At 40.6% G+C, this 17,317-nt stretch overlaps 1 protein-coding gene across 2 annotated transcripts in view; it reads left to right on the top strand.

Annotated features, from left to right (window-relative positions):
- The first annotated feature begins 617 nt into the window (after positions 1 to 617).
- EEA1 (early endosome antigen 1) overlaps positions 618 to 17,317 on the top strand; it is a 271,730-nt gene continuing 255,030 nt past the window's right edge. The window contains exon 1 of one of the 2 annotated variants that reach the window (XM_082851184.1): positions 618 to 961. The gene's annotated coding sequence lies outside the window, so the exon portion shown is untranslated. Of the gene's footprint in view, positions 1,010 to 17,317 lie in introns of both variants that reach the window. The other variant, XM_082851183.1, reaches the window with a different exon arrangement.

The raw sequence follows: 17,317 nt of genomic DNA, 5'->3' as shown, positions 1-17,317 counted from the left end.
GGGAGACTAGACTCTAAGAACTATCACTGGGCAGAGGAGGATGAGGTCACTTCAGGTTTGGGGGTCAGCGAGGTAAGTTTTTGAAGTTGGCTCTGAAACCAACTTGCATGTATATGTATGGGTCAGGGCCACCCTCAGGGACATTTAGAACCAGGACAAATCACAGAATGCCCACATGTCCCTGAACATTTCCATATAGATGAAACCAGGTTAACATGAATATTATAAACCTCTTTGAAGACAAAACAAAGTAAATAAAAAATCAACAGTCAGCTTGAGGGGTGTGTGTGTGTGTGTGTGTGTGTGTGTAAGGTCATAAGGCATGTAGGGCAGTCTTGCCAGTTCTGGCTGAGGGGTCGTGAGATGGTTAGATAACCACAGTGATAGCCAGTAAAGAGTTAAAGGGCTTTCTGTGCTTCTCTTCCTGCCAGGAGCTGACACCCCAGAGACAAGGTATTCCCTTTCATCTTGCTGTATAATAGAAAAAAGAAATTTAAATTTTAAAAAAAAGGTAGTCTAATAAAGTATGTTTAGGTGGCTTCCTGCAAGTGGGGGAGGGACACTCTTTGAAGTAGCATCCTGGATCACTGTTCTTTTCTACCCCCACGTCTTTGCAGACCTCTACCTGCCTCCTGGGAGAGAACAGTTACCCATTTTCAATCAATGGAAGTTTTTCTTGATGTAAAGAAAAAGAAGCTTAAGGAAAAAAACGTAAAGAGTAATAATAGTAGGAACAAGATGGTGATGGTGAGCCTTAAGGAGTTTTGGAAAAGGAAAAAAGAAAAAAAAAAAGTTTGAGTCTTAACAACTGGCCACGGAGTAGGCCAGTGTGAGGTGTTAGCTGTGCAGCCAGCCCTGGAGGGACCATGGTGGAGCACAGGAAGGAAGAGACAGAGGAAGAAGAAGACTCCAAGGACACAGATAGGAACCATTCACCACTTGGGGCTACACCTGATGTCAGGTGAGGAGAGGCTATTGATTGCATGCAGTCCTCATCTCAAGAATACAGGTGCTATATTTCACCACTGTGGAAGTGCCCTTTTTCTTACAATTTAACAATTTTGAAATCAGGATGCACCTTATAATTGATGGTGTCAACATCACTGTTGGTCAGGTGGCAGAGGTGACAATGTGGTCATTGCTATGCATGTGGAAACTTGGTATAGATGTTTGTATTGTGGTCATGTGTTGTTTTAAAAACACATATCTATATCAAATAAATTTAGCATAACAGAAAATGAAAATTTCTAATAAGAAAGCATGGTGTCATGGTTCAATGGGCATTTTTTTTCTCCATGACAGATTAAATAATGGTGTGTCTTACGATTAGTGGCACCTTAGATTCAGTGAAATACAAGTTGATTCGCTGTTTAGATATTCTAAATTAACTCTATGAAATTGTGTTCCATTTACACACAGTCTTAGGTCTTCATTGAATACCTCTGTTGAACCAGAAATGTGTGAGTTAGGTTGATCAAAATAATCACCCAGAGGTCACTATTCTGTGTACAGAATTGGCCAACCATTTACTGAATTTGGTTGTTCGTTTATAACAACGCATGTACAAGTAGGAACTATTTGGCTTGGTACTGCTGGATGCTAAAAGTTATAATTACATGGAGATAGGTGAGTTTCTGGGGGTTTTGCTTAGCAGCAAAGAGTTGAGCCAACCTCTCATCTGTCCTCTTTATGGCAGTGAACTGCCACTCACTACCTCAGACCAGTGTCCTCCAACGTGGGTGGCTGGGAGAAATTGTCTTCATTTTGTATCCACTCCAAAATGACTTTGCTAAGCAGACTGAAGGATGTAGTGATCAGAAAGTGAAAATTGTGTTTGGTAGATGGTGGGTCGATCATTTGCCTGGAGTGGATTGGGTTTGTATGGGAGAAGGGTTACAGGTAAAGATGGTGAGTTAGACTGGTTCTGTGTATTGGACTAGGTGAGAATCTCTGGATACAATGTGCGCTGACATTCACCCACAAATCAGCACACAGCAAATTTTTTGTTAAGCAGAAGGAGCGGGCTAATGAGGGAAAAGAAAGCTTCAAGGCAGTGATGCAAAATTCTTGGCAATCTTTGTCAAAAATGAGGGCTTCTGTTCCACGTGCAAAGTTGCAGGGCATAATCCATTTCACAGCTGGTGGCCTGTTTTATTTTTCAGAAGGGATTGGAGACGGGGAGGTGGGGAACCTCTCCCCTGATGGCACAGCAGAGGTGGGAAGAAGGGGATCCAGCTCATTTATTTCCCTTTCATTAGGCCCCTGCAAAATTAATGATGAAGGATTTAATTGCACTGTTTGCTTCTATCTCTAGAAAAGCTGAATTAGTAATTGCATTAACTTGCTACTATGCCTTGCTCTTACAGGGTAATAAAGTTTTAACTATTGCTTACTAATTACAGGGTTTTCATTATTCTGAAAATCCCATTCAGCATGTGTTCCATTTTCACTTTTATGAAGTGCTTTGTGGAAAAACGGGGGCTGCATCTTTGAAAGACCCAAGCTGAGTTGAAGCTGTGACTTGCCTAAAGCCATTCCCGACTATGAAGAGCAGGGTACGACTGTGATTTTTATCCTCCTTTGATGAATAGCGCTGTTGGCAGAGACCATATGTGCTGTCGCGCTCTGGAGTCCCATGGCACTGCACAGCAGAGGGATTACCACATTGAGCCAGTGATGGTTTTTGTTGGGTGGTAGTAATGGCAGAAGTAATGGCAGTCATTAAAATCATGCTGCCAGTGGCATTGGGCCTTCAGACCACAGTTAACTCAGGACATGTCAAGGACAGGTCGCTCCCAAAAGCTCTCTGGAAGGGATTGCCCATCATGCCTTGTTCTTTCCATGGAGAGCTTTGCATCTGAGAATTACAAAGCTCGCAGGGGCAGTGATAGGCCTTGAGTCTTTGCCATCTCTTGCATCTACATTGTGGTGCTTTTGATGTTTCCTGAAGATCTTCCTTAGGTGAGAATCAAAGTGGACTCATACAAACCTGAGTTCATTCATAGAAAGGTAGCAGGAAATATCCTTGGGATGTCCCACTCCAAAGTCAACAAATACAAATTTTGCAATACCAGAATGCATATGCAGTGCTAAAAGCTATGATGGATTTGAAGATTAGAATGGTTACTGTTCTCTGGGACCTACTCTCTGGAGATGGAGGGATCTATTCACAAGGAACTCTAATGCAAAGCAACATATGATATCCTATATGTGTTACAAGAGAACTGGATTAGTGGCAGGGGGTGTGAATTGGTTCAGACTACAGTGATTTGAGAAGGTATATGTGGGGTACAGGGGGAAAAAATACCTGAGTTAAATTTTTCTGCAAATTTCACAAAGGTGACCTTGAACAAATCATTTAATCTCTTGTTTGTCAGTTTTGTCATCTTTAAAAAGGAAGTAGCTATCTTAAAGATTATTGGTAGGGCAAAGAACCACTCAATGCCTCCCACCGAAAATTTGATTTTAACAAAGCTCTGAATTCTAGGTAGGATTGGACAGGTAGATATGGGAGGGAAAGGAATTCCAGGTGATGGGCACAACATGGATAAGGGCCCAGTGGTAGGAAGGTGCTTTTCTGGTTGTAGCATAGAGTTTGTGTTGATATTTGTGTCTATGTGTGTCTATGTTGTATGTGTGTGTCTCCTTTCTTTGTGAGGATAATCTTCCTTTACCCTCTTCCTTTACGACAGCACCTTTAAGATATTAAAAAACCCTAAGACAGAAGCAAGTTATTTCTCTCTTTTTTTTTTTTACATCTTTATTGGAGTATAATTGCTTTACAACGGGGTGTTAGTTTCTGCTTTATAACAAAGTGAATCAGTTATACATATACATATGTTCCCATATCTCTTCCCTCTTGCGTCTGAAGCAAGTTATTTCTTAAATTATATCTGCAGAGATACTTGCACAAAAATGAAAAAATGAATAAATAGATAATTCTTAGATTTCTTGACTCATACAGAGTTATGCTTAGATGATGACTCAGGGACAAACTGAAAATGTATTGCTCTTATCTTAACAAAGTGAAAACATTGTTTATAGTAGATAGTCTGAGGTCCAATAACTGCATTTTTATAGTCTGGTTCTAACCCACAGAATTCTGCCTGTAGGAGCACAAACACTTGTAAAAGATTATAAGAAAATAATAAGATTTAGCATAAAAATTAAAATAAATAGAATTTTATAAATAATATTACCTTACATTTATTTGGTGCTTTTTCATTTACAAAGTGCTTTCTTCATTATCTAATTTTATGGTCACCACAAATCTGGAAGAGGAGTGTTTCTGATATTACTCTGCCCATTTTCCAGATGTGGAAACTAAGTTTCCATGAAGTTGTATGACTTTTTGTGAATTTTACACCTAACAAGTGCTAGAACTAGAACTTGAACTTTGGACTCTTGCTCTAGGATTCTTTCTAGCACATTATGTTGTCTTAGGATGATGCAGTCAGCCCACTCCCCCCCCTTTTTTTTTTTTTTTTTTGAGTAAATAGGTCCAGAGGGTTGAAGTGATGCACTCAAGATCACCTAATTGTTGGCTGCATTGGACCTTAAGCCCAAATTTCCTAACTTCTTGCCCAGAGCTCATTTTATAACACAGGCTATAGAGAACACAGGTTCAAACTAAAAGCACTGCAGAATCCTTCCACACAGTATGGATCCCATAGGACAATGCCTCTGTAAATGTCAGGTGGTAAAGTTCCTATAGGTAATTTCAAGGAAAATAAATAAGAGCTGGAATATATGACACACTATGCACTGAGCTCTTGAATTACTTTACATTAACTCATTTAATCCTCCCAAATACCGTCTGAGGTAACTGTGGTTATTATTTTCATTTTTTTCATTAGAGAAACTGAGGTACAGAGATGTTAAGTAATCTGACCAGGGGTACATAGCCAGAAAATGATAGGTGGGAATGCAGAGTTAGGTAGTAAGGCCCTGGAACCTGACTCTTAGGCACTCAGCTATTAAGCCCAAATGCACCAATAGTTGGAATTGAAACAGGTGCTGAAATGAAGTCACATTTGCTTAGGAAACCCTTTTAACAAATTGAGCAAATTAATCATGAAAAAGCAGTGTAGGGTAAATGTTCAGACCAATTAAGCATATAAGTAACTAATGTCAATTATCCATCATCTTACCTAGTCACTAGCTAAATACATCTACTACTTGGTTCCTGAGATCATAGCATGTTTGGAAGCTATATGCTGTTGCACTTTTTTTTTTTTTTTTTTTCGGTACGCGGGCCTCTCACTGCTGTGGCCTCTCCCGTTGCGAAGCACAGGCTCCGGACGCGCAGGCTCAGCGGCCATGGCTCATGGGCCCAGCCGCTCTGCGGCATGTGGCATCTTCCCGGACCGGGGCACAAACCCGCGTCCCCTGCATCGGCAGGCGGACTCTCAACCACTGCGCCACCAGGGAAGCCTGCTGTTGCGCTTTTATGTTTATTTTTTAAATTGAGATATAATTGGCATGCTACACTGTATAAATTTGAGGTGTACAGCATAATGATTTGACTTACATATATCATGGAATGATTACCACAGTAGGTTTAGTGAACATCCGTCTCATATTTCTCATTAAAGAAATAGAAAAAAATTTTTTCCCTGTGATAATTCTTAGTGATAACTAAGTGATAACTCTCTTAACTTTCATGTATAACATACAGCAGTGTTAATTATATTTATCATGTTGCACATTACATCCCTAGTAACTGTTTATCTTATAACTGAAAGTTTGTACCTTTTGACTGCCTTCTTCCAATTTCCCCAACCCCAATCCCCCACTTCTGGTAACCACAAATCAGATCTCTTTTCCTATGAGTTGGTTTGTTTTTGAAGTATAATTGACCTACAGTTACTATGTTAGTTCCTGTTACACAACATAGAGGTTCAGTATTTCTATACATTTCAAAAATGGTCACCACTGTAAGTCTAGTTGCCATTTGTCACCACACAAAGATATTACATAACTATCAACTATATGCCCCACACTGTACCTTCATGTGACTCATTTATTTTACAACTGGAAGTTTGTACCGCTTAATTTGCGCCACCTATTTCACTCATCCTTCCACCCTCTCTCCCTGTTTGTTTTCTGTATCTGTGACTCTGTTTCTGTTTAGTTATGTTTATTTGTTTTGTTTGTTAGATTCTGCATGTAAGTGAAATCATATGGTATTTGTCTTTGTCTTATTTCACTTACCCTTTAGGTCTATTCATGTTGTTTCAAATAGCAAGATTTTATTCTTTTTTATAGCTGAGTAATATTTCATTGTATACCATATCTTCTTTATTCATTCATCTATTGATGGACACTTAGGTTGTTTCCATATCTTGGCTATTGTAAATAATGCTGCAATGAACATAGGGGTGCATACATCTTTTCGAATTAGTGTTTTTGCTTTCTTTGGATAAATGCCCAGGAGTGGAATTGCTGATTGTATGGTAGTTCCATTTTTAATTTTTTGAGGGATGTCCATGTTGTTTTCCACTGCTGTTGCATTTTTTAAAACACAGTCTATGCATTGCATTTGTGCTCATTCAAATCAGCATTTCTATTATTAGTCTGACCTACTAAAGTTTCCTATCCATTCTACACTTGACTTCATTATCAGATAGTAACAATACCTTGGGGTTATAAAGAATTTTCTTCTATGGACCATGGATTATTTTATTTAATTTATGGTACATCAGAACAGTTAAGATTGCATGGGCTGTTTCTCTCTGTGTGTCAGAGATGGGGAAATTGAGTGAGGGTGCTTCAGACGCCCTGGAGTGAAATGGTCAGAGGAGAGAAGCAGGGTAACTGCTCCTGTCTCTAGGATGCTGCTCCAGGGTTCGGTGGAGGGAGCCTCATTTCTGGAGTCACACAGGCAGCCGGTCATATTATCTTCTGTTCCCTGTGATGAACTCAGCTGCTATCTATAGATTCTGTGGCCAGTACAAACACTCAAGGAATTCCTCTGGGCTTTGTATGTTCTGAGGTTGGAGAGATGTAGTCCCCTTGCTAGAAAATTTTACTAACTCAACCGAGATTGAGTGAACAGTGAGTGAACAGACACCTCTGATGTCCATAAAGCATTGCATTTCCACGTGATACACCACCCAGGAAACCTCTCTGCATTTTCAAAGGTTAGCTCCTTCCTGAAGATGTGCAGCTTGTGGAGAGCTGATTACTCAAGAGTCCTTGGGAGAATGCACATATAGAGCCAGCTAGAATCACGACAAAGGAAAAGAGCCCTCATTTTTTCCTTCTGTTTGTCCCCTTATTTCCATAAGTTCAAATTCTACCAATAACTTTAGTAGTTTAGCAGTTCCTGAATTACAGGAAAGCCAAAAGCCATTGATTCTGCTTATTACTTATAAAAAGCAATAAAAATTTGAGGGGTGTCAAGATTTTATGGCTACATTTGTCTTGTCTTTACAAATAAAGTTAAATGGATAATAATAATAAGTTAATTGCTTATTTAGTCCTTGCAATGTGGCAGACACTATATAGAACCATGGTCTCACTCCTTAGCACAACCAGAAAAAGTGGCTCCTTGGACTTAGAACTGAGATCACTTGTACCAATATGATTTAGTTATTGTTCCATGAAAACTTTTCCTGGGAAAGGTAAGACTGAAAACCAATAAATAAGTTCTCTGTCTGCGTCAGGAAATTTCTGCAGATCAATTTATCTGAGATAGTCTGCTCGTCATGGGCAGACTTCTTGTTCTCATTAAACCACAGTTACCTATCAAGACTTGCTTTAAGACTCTCACCTCCCTGTATGCATCAATCCTAAACAACTATGTCAGGATCTTAGCCCAATTTTAGGCTGTTCCCTTCTTGAAAGACCTGATTGAGTTCACTTGAACCCAGAGCCTAAACCCTATAAAGATCCTCCCCGGACTTCCCTTTTCTGAGATACTATTAAGACTTTGTCCTAGGAGTGCCTCCCTTATTCAGTTGTCTGGTAATATTTTGGAGAGTTCAGTAATCCTTATTTTACAGTTGAGCAAAGAGAAGCCCAGAGAGTTTCAGTAATTTGTCCAAATTTACCCACTTAAGAGGTTCCTATCCGGGACTGTCTGACCCCATCTCATGTTCCTCATCACTCTGCTATTCTGCCCTTCAGTTGGAATTAAAGTCTAATTTTTCAGTTTTACCCCTGAAATTATTTGACTTTCTAAGATTAATATATATGTATATATATATATATATAAAAAATATGTCAATGATACCTCAATTTTTTAAAATGCTCATTTTCAAAAGGTAATGAAAAACTATCATTAGACAGTATTGCAAGAAAGATCAGCAGCAAAATGTTAACTGGTGGGAAATCTGATTTATTGCTTATCTTATAAAGCAAAACTAAACAAAATTTGCTACAAGTTCATAATCTCTGTTACATTAATTAATTCTGCTATTCACTAATGAACTCTAATATTAATAAATTAACTTATATATAATACAAAAACTAAGTCATTATCTTGGTAACTGCTAAATAAAAGGAAATATTAAGAAAAAAAAATCCGAAGAATGGTCTAGTTTACAGTCCCAAGAAAGGCAGTCGCTGTGTGCCCTTATGCATTTAAGTAGCCGCAGAAATTTAACACTCAATTTCAAAATAAATTCCAGCAATGGTAACTCACCAACATTCTCTAAATGAAGAATATGAGTCAAGCGAGAGCTAGGAGAACCAAGCTTATAATTGGTGTGACTTTTTTAAACTATTAGTAAATTATTCAGCTGGCATATTCATTTCCTAGGGCTACCGCAAAATTGGTGACTTAAAACAACAGAAATTTATCCTTTCACAGTTCTGAAAGCCTGTGTCAACAAAATCAAGGTGTCAACATCAAGGTGTCAACAAGGCCATGTTCCCTCTAGAGGTTCTGAGGGACAATCTGTTCCATGTCTCTCTCCTAGCTTCTGGCAGCTCCTGACAACCCTTGACATTCCTTGTTTTGGGACTCATAATTCCAATCTCTGTTTCTGTCCTCATGTGATCTCCTCTCCTTTTCTGTCTCTTATAAGGACACTTGTTGTTGCATTTAAGGCTCAGTCTAATCCAGGATGATCTCATCTTGAGACCCTTATCTTAATTACATCTGCAAAGACCCATATTCCAAATAAGGTCACGTTCTCAGGTTCCAAGTAGACACATCCTTCGTGGGCCACAATTTAACCCACTACAGCTGGTAACGTTTATTACTGACCCTGTGTTATCATCAGCATTATCATGTCTAAAATAAAAATGCCAACCAAAAATAATACAAGGAATAATGTAACAATATCTCCTTTACATATATGCACTCTTTGAAAAAATTGATATTAAAGTACTTTCTATGGAGTATTCCAGTGATCATATGATGTTTGATTATGGAAATGCATATATGGAATTTTTAAATACCTTATTCATATCACTGATTGTGATGTAGATACAATGACTTTGTGAGCAGATCATTTTTCAGAAATGTATCAAATGTTTATCTAGAGCCTTTGGTATTCCAGGCACTAAAGAGATACCTCAATGATTACAGTATTGTCAAGGCTCTTGCCTTCTGCAGTTTGCAAAAAAGAGAAAAGTAAAAAGGAAGATGATGAAGTGGTAACTTGGTCCCAACTTTAAACCATCAGTGGAAGAAAATAGTAATGCTCAAAATATGATTCCTGTAGATGTTAACAAAATTATTTATAAAAACTCTACTGTGTTTTCTTCATGTTTCACCTCCACATTGACAGTATAACAGGGTAATTTCTGAACCACAGAATTTAGTCAATCAGAATTTTGCAAACTGTGTGACCCTGTAGAAATACATTTTACATTGTGATCAAGTATATGTATCAGTGAAATCAGTTTCACAAAACAATATTTACTGTTATAACCATGATGCCTTCTGATATTTTCTATTCCATTGTATTTCATTAGTGATCTAAATTCAAAACTTACTAATGGGTAACCACAGTTTATTAAATAACATTACCCCCTCCTCTCCATATCTACCCAACACATACATATTAACAAGACTTGGTAACGAGTGGCATTCTTCATTTTGTGCAGTAAATATTTAGACGTAGCCTCATTCACATGACTTTGGTAGGAACGATATTTCTGGGACTTTAAAGACACAGTTAAATAGTTGAAAAAACCCCACATTAGGTGATTTTACATTAGCTTGCGTACTGTTAGAACAAATTTTTTCCTGAATATATTAAAGCCTTCACATCATTAATAAATAACAGTCTGCATCTTCCTCCATAAACCAATTTTTGCGACTGCCCTATAGTAGCTTCAGCTTGCTCGCAGCTTTGGGTTGCCATGGCACTGACTCTTGCTATCTCTGGGTGAGCTTATAATTCTCCAGCTCTCTGCTGGCTCAGTCACTCAGAGCTCTGTGACTCTATTCCAAATTGTTAGCAGAGAGCCTCTGGGTTGTTCACCATGGTCAGCTGCTCACATCTGGTGTGGTCAGCAGTGACCTGATTGAGGGGCTCATGTAGGACCAGTGGTGCCTTTTCCCTGGGTCTCTAGGAGGGTAGGTAGCAGTCAGGGTTCCAGCAGAAGTAGATGAGGCACTGAAATTGGGGAAATTGGGGTAGATTTTAATAAAAATGTGATTTACAAAGGTCCTTGCAGGGCGTAAGAAAACCACAAGAAACAACAAGGGAGATTAGTACAGTGTCTTTAGGTTAGTAATTATGGGGTGCCACTACCATGACTTGGCCCAAAGGGGCGATGGGAGGGAGCAGTTACAGAACTTGGGGAAAGAGAGATCTGGGTGGAGAGGTCTGCTCCACAGTAATTGTGACCTTTGGCCAAGTGACCCCACAGGGAGGGCACTCAACTTCATTCTCTTTCCCTCTTCCAGTTTCCTGCTGGTTCTCCCCCTATTATAAGTCCAACAGGACTGGAAGCCAGAGGGCAAGAAGGAGCACATTGCTGTGGGTCAGGATCCAGAAGCAGAGAGCAGGAAGGAGCAGGGCTCTAGAAGAACAAATGCAAAGTATCTTGAAGCATAGGAGGTACGGACAAGGAGGGAATGATTGGCATCTCAAGTGCAGGGGGAGGTCAGGAAGGTTTCTAGGGGTACTGGCATCTTTAGTTTTATATACTGCCGCTAAAGATTTAGGGGGGACCCCCACCCCCACCCAGTGTCAGGTACCATCCTAAGAGCATCATCTGTTTTAACTTTTTCCAGTCTCCACCACCCTCAGTGGTAACTACTGTCCTGGTTTCTAATGCCAGGAATGATTTTTTTTTTTTTTTTTTTTGGCTGCGTTGGGTCTTCGCTGCAGCGCGCGGGCTTTCTCTAGTTGCGGTGAGCGGGGGCTGCTCTTTGTTGCGGTGCACAGGCTTCTCATTGCAGTGGCTTCTCTTGTTGCGGAGCACGGGCTCTAGGCACGCGGGCTTCAGTAGTTGTGGCATGCGGGCTTCGGTAGTTGTGGCTCGTGGGCTCTAGAGCGCAGGCTCAGTAGTTGTGGCGCACGGGCTTAGTTGCTCCACGGCATGTGGGATCTTCCTGGACCAGGGATTGAACCTGTGTCCCCTGCACTGGCAGGAGGCTTCTTAACCACAGCGCCACCAGCGAAGCCCCGCCAGGAACGATTTTTGCCTGTGTTTGACCTTTATGTATTGACATCATACAGCACTAATTCTTTTGTGTGATCTCTTTGCTCAATATTACGTTTGCAACAACAGCCTTATTTTTTTGTTGGAGTAAAATACACATAACATAAAATTTACCATTTTAACTATTTTTTTCCAGCTTTAATGAGGTATAATTGACAAAAATTGTATGTACTTTAGTTGCACAACTTGATGTTTTGATATACGTATACATTGTGAAATAATCACCACAATCAAGTTAATTAACATGTTCCATTATCTCATATAGTTATCATTTTCTTTCTTTCATTTTGACTGTTTTTAAGTGTACAGTTCAGTGGCGTTAAGTACATTAACAATATCGTGCAACGATCTCCTCTATCCATCTCCATTACTTTTTCATCATCTCAAACTGAAACTCTCTACTCATTAAACAATACCTTGCCCCCATTCTCTCCTCCCTCCAGCCCCTGGAGAAAGCTCTATTCTACTTTCTGTCTCTATGAATTTGCCTGTTCTAGGTTCTGTGAATTTGCTTGTTCTAGGTACTTCAGATGAGTGAAATAATACAATATTCGTCCTCTTATGTCTAGGTTTTTTCACTTAGCATAATGTTTTCCAGTTCCAAATTGTGATCTTCATTTTACAGATGAGGAAACTGAGTTGCAGAATCATTAAGGAAGCACATGGTGAACTCAGGCTATGAACCCAAGCAATCTGGCTCCAGAGCCTGAGTACTTAGTGCTTCATTAGGCTGTTCATCAATGGATCTTGTTTTCACAGTCAGTGATAGCTGTTTAAATCATGGGCTAGCTGGATGGCTCTGACTACTTCTGAGTCTACCCACCCAAAGTCAGACAACTTGAAATCCACATTTTCTCTCCTGTGTTACAAAAGGAAGAGTTTCCCTTTGTTGCCTGTGTCTGATTAAAAGGGCAGACTTTTCCTTCTAATCTCAGACTCTTAGTAGACTGCTTCTGCAGTCCTGGCCATTTGTCAGTTTCTAGGATTACTGTGCTCTCATCCCTAGTCTGGTTTCCCACTCCAAAGCCAACATTTGGTTGTCTCAACTCCCCATTGGGTAGAACTCATCTTCCCACCACTCATAACGGCATACTATTTGCTCAAATTAGTTTGGTGCAGAACCTGCTGTTCACATGGGAACAAGATCAGTCCCTTTTGAAGCCAAAGATGCCAGTTTGGCTACTGTTAGGAATGAGGGAGCCCAGTTGGCAGACACCAATCTGTCTCATCCAAAGTGAATTCAGGGGCCAACAGAGCCCAAGTCTAAGCTCCTCCCTGTCTTTGTGCAGTCAAACCACAGAGAGCTCATGCGAATTTACAAACAGCCCACACATGTCTGACTTTTCCTTGCCAAACCCCTCGAATTCCCACATCTTAGAATGCTGGATGCCGAGAAAAGGCAGGTAGCCATAACTATCTTGGATGGCATGACCCGGTGTGCAAGGGAGCTCTCCAGCAAAGAGGTGCTGTCCTTTCAATACAGGGAAAATGCAACAGCACCATGTCATAAGTGTATTTTTTAATTTGGGAATTTTCAAGCATAAGGCCCCCTATATACCTATCCCCCAGGTTAAAAAATTATCGATATTCTGACAACAGATTTTCTTCTGTAATGGAATGAATTACATTATCTTTCTGGTCCCATTTGTTATCAAAGAGAAGTGACAATCTAACTGAAATGCTGTATCCTCCTCCTATATTGGGTCTTTATACAGTGTGTTGTGGCTCAGTCCTCCTCTCTACACTCTCCTCTTGTGTGATCTCACCCAAGTAAGGGGCTTTAAGTGATGCTTGGACTTGTCAGAAATCACTTGGCTGCAAGTAACAGAAACTCAACTCAACTATCCAAAGCAAAAATGGGAATTCATTGATTCACATGATCACGAAATTCATTTCTGGAATAATAGCATCAAGGGACTCAATGCCACATCAGCACATTGCCCATCACCCTTGGTCACTTGAATCTGTTTTTTGCCGTGTTGACCTCATTCTCATTAGGCTATGACCCCAAGTTGGTTAAAAAAAAAAAAAAAAAGCCCTTGTGTCTCTAAGCTTTTACTGTACCAGTTTAGCAATCCTGCCAGAAAGAGGACAGGACTTCTGTTCCTGATTATTCCATCAAATATCTTTTGGCTAATTCTTATTGAATTGACCTAATTCATTTGAGCATCCCTTAAGAATCACTGTGACCAGGTGGATGACGTATGCTGACTGTCCAGTCTTGCTACTTGGCCAGAGGAGGGTTTGGCACTTTGATTAACAGCCCCATCAAGATTATTAACCAAGAAAGAGGAATATTTCCCCAAAAGAAAATCAGGATACTTTTATCAAAAGACATGGGACATTATGCTAGACACCACTATTCCATCTACATGTTGATAACTCCCAAATTTATTTCTCCTTATTCTAGGCTTCAACCCTGAACTCCAGGTGCAAATACCCAACAGCCCCCTTGACATATCTCACAGACATCTCAAACTTGACCTGTTCAACATGTATCTCCTGGTTGTGAGCACCCTGCTCCCACTATGTCTCCTTCCTGTATGCCCTTTGGTTACAACAAGAACTGGCAGAGGGAATGTATTGGAAGGCTTTGGGACTCACAGAATTGATTGGAGGCTGGAGTCCTGGGCTTGGGCAGTAGGAAGCACAGCAGCTGCCTTATGAAGGAAAACTTTGTTAGGAAGCTGAATTACCATATAATCCAGCAATTCCATTTCTTCATACGTACACAAAAGATTTGAAAGCAGGGACTCGAACAGATATTTGTACACCAATGTTTATAGCAGCATATTGACAATTGTGAAAAGGTGGAAGAAACTCAAAAGTCCACAGATGAATGGATAAACAAAATGTGGTATATACATACAATGGAAAATTATGCAGCCTTTAAAAGGAAATTCTGATACATGCTACAATATGAATGAAACTTGAAAACATTACGCTGAATGAAATGTCAGACACAAGGAAACAAATACTATGTGATTTCACTATATAGGGTGCCTAGAACAGACAAATTCATAGAGACAGGAAGTAGAATGCTGGTTGCCAGGGACTGTGGGGAAAACGGGGAGTTACTGTATAATGGCTACAGAGTTTCATCTTGGGATAATAGAAAAGTTCTGGAAATGAATGGAGGTGATGGTTGCACAGCAATGTGAAGATATTAATGTCACTCAATCGTATGCTCAAAAAAAGCTAAAAAAATTAATTTTATATTTATATATATTTTACTGCAGTAAAAAACAATAATAGCTTTCTCACAGGGTAGTTTCAAACATGAGCGAGATGATGCATGTCATCACTTACCATAGCTGGTATTCAGTTAAATTGGCGTGAAATGAGTGGCAAACAAGGAGAATCTTTTAGCCTTGAAACATTTCTCAGCAGGGACATGATGTGCACACAGGACATAGTGAACAGCATCCTAGTAAAAAGTGTTAATGGATGAACTGTGTGCCTGGTGGCCTTTACCAACATCCATTCTGCCATAGCCTGACCCAGGTTGAGTGGAGGGAAGTCTCTCCCCTGAGAGCACACTGGATCCTTCTCACTGTTTTACTCTAAAGCAGGCTAACAGGCCTGGGAAATAAACTCACTTTGAGAATAGTGACCAAATGCTGGGATGTCCCCCACAGTCAACAACAGAGGCCTTCACCATCTTCTTACATGGGTGGTGGTGGGCTCAGGGTTGGGATTAGGCTTCTCTGGACTTTCTTCTGCGAATGCAGCCCTGCCTGCAGCCTCTTCTGTAATTCCCCTTCCTGGCAAAGAAACGTCACCCACCCAGCCCTTGAACTGGAAGAAACTGATCCTTAACTCCAGTGCGAGCAGTCTCAGGGAGTGACCAGTTCACAATATGTAATAACAGGGACTCTGAATTTAGAGAACTGATGCTTTGCCTCCCAATGGTGCCTCTGCTTCCAAAAAAGCCTCTCGATTTTCCTATCAGCTTGAGCTCTCTTGCTCCCATTCCCCAGGTCCTAGAGAAAACCACACTCTTCCTGGCAGGTTCTAGGCTCATGTCCTGGTTTAGATAAAACTGTTCTTTGATTACCTTCTGTGTACCATCCAGAACTGATGCTCTTCCTCTTGGGTCCCCAAACCAGTTCTTCCCAACTAGTCTGGTGTTTGTGTCCAGCTTAACCCTCCAAAGCTTCTCCTGCAGCCCCCCATGCCTTTGTTCACTGAATCACTTCAGGTCTGAACACCACCTCACGGGCTTTTCCATTCACGGTTTCATCTCTAATCATTTCTTGTTAGTTTAGGGATGACTTCTCTACCTTCTGGTACATTTTTGCTGTTGACTTCAGTCAGGTCTCTTGCAAGCCTTGGTAGATTGCATGTAGAGCAGGGGAAGAACCCTAATCACTCATAAATATAACCCATGTGAAACTGAAGCACCTCACTTCCCCGTCTCAAGGCTGTGTGAGTAGAGGTGGGAGAGCATCACCGCCTAAGAGTACAGGCTCTGGGGCTAGCCTGTCACTCATAAATTGGGTAACCTTGGGCACATATCTTTCTGTGCCTCAGCCTTCCTCTCTGAAAACGGAAATCATAGTAATAGTACCCATTTCATGGGACTGTTGTGAGGATTGTGTTAATATATATAAAGTACTTAGAATAGACCTGGCACATAGTTAAGTCCTCGATGAATATGGCTTCATCAAAAAATTTACAGAGATCTGTCCTTAACTGTTTTGAGGCAGTGGCAATGGAAGGGTGGGGGACACATTCACTTGTATTGCACAACACGTAACCAAATCTCTTGTATTCGGACACTTTTGGTTACAGGTGACAGAAACTCAATCATCTTAAGGAAATCATCTTAAGGAAAAAAGAGAAAGGAAGAATTGATACTTTTAATTGATACTTTTACTCTAGTAAACATACTAGAGCAGCTCAAGGAAAAGCTATAGGAATCTCTGTTTCAAAAACTGGGATTTTCTTTCTCCCCTCTGTCTCTATCTCTACTCCTTATGTTTTCTCCTACTGCAGGTGGCATAGGCCTTTCTGCATCACAAGAACTATGTCTGCTGACCAACCTAGCATAGCCATGTCAGCAGGAAAAATGTTCCTCCTCTGTGCTGTATTAGTTAAAACAGGCCAGGATGATGTAACAAACATACCCAACTATGTGGATATGTTCACAGTATGCCTCAGGGTGGGTTCTCCAAGAAGCAGACTCTGAAAGTTTGGTGTGTAGGATGTTTATTAGAGAGTATTCTTAGATTAAAAATCTGTAGAAAAGAAGGAAATGAAGCAGGATTGGGCAAGACAGAAGCTGAGCTCAAGTCAGGCCTGGTGACAACCTTGGTCATCCCCACAGAAGCCCTGGAGCTGAGGTGGCTTGTTAGTGATGCCCCGAGTTAGACTGCAGTGGCTGTACATGCACTCTTGTGTTGGTTGATCTCTGGGTGTAGGCTTCCCCTGAAGGGTATGACCTTGGGTGAGGCAACTCTCCTAGAGCTGAGGCAGTCCCTGAAGGGGCTGACCGCACTCCCTCAGTTGGGATAATAAGTCTTTCATTGAAGTGGAACCTGGGTGGCGGGTCTCAGTGTCCATCATACAGTAGAAGTTTACCTCTTGCTCATATTATAGTCCTGGCAGGTGTTCAGCTAGTCAAGTAGGCTGTCTTCCATGCAGTTATTCAAGAACCCAGGCTCCTTCCATCTGTGGCATCACCAAA

This window comes from Leucopleurus acutus (assembly GCF_964270905.1).
Source record: "Leucopleurus acutus genome assembly, chromosome: 11".
In the NCBI taxonomy this organism is placed as follows: Eukaryota; Metazoa; Chordata; class Mammalia; order Artiodactyla; family Delphinidae; genus Leucopleurus; species Leucopleurus acutus.
The sequence above is the reverse complement of the archived record's forward strand: the minus strand, read 5'-3'. Positions and strand labels throughout refer to the sequence as shown.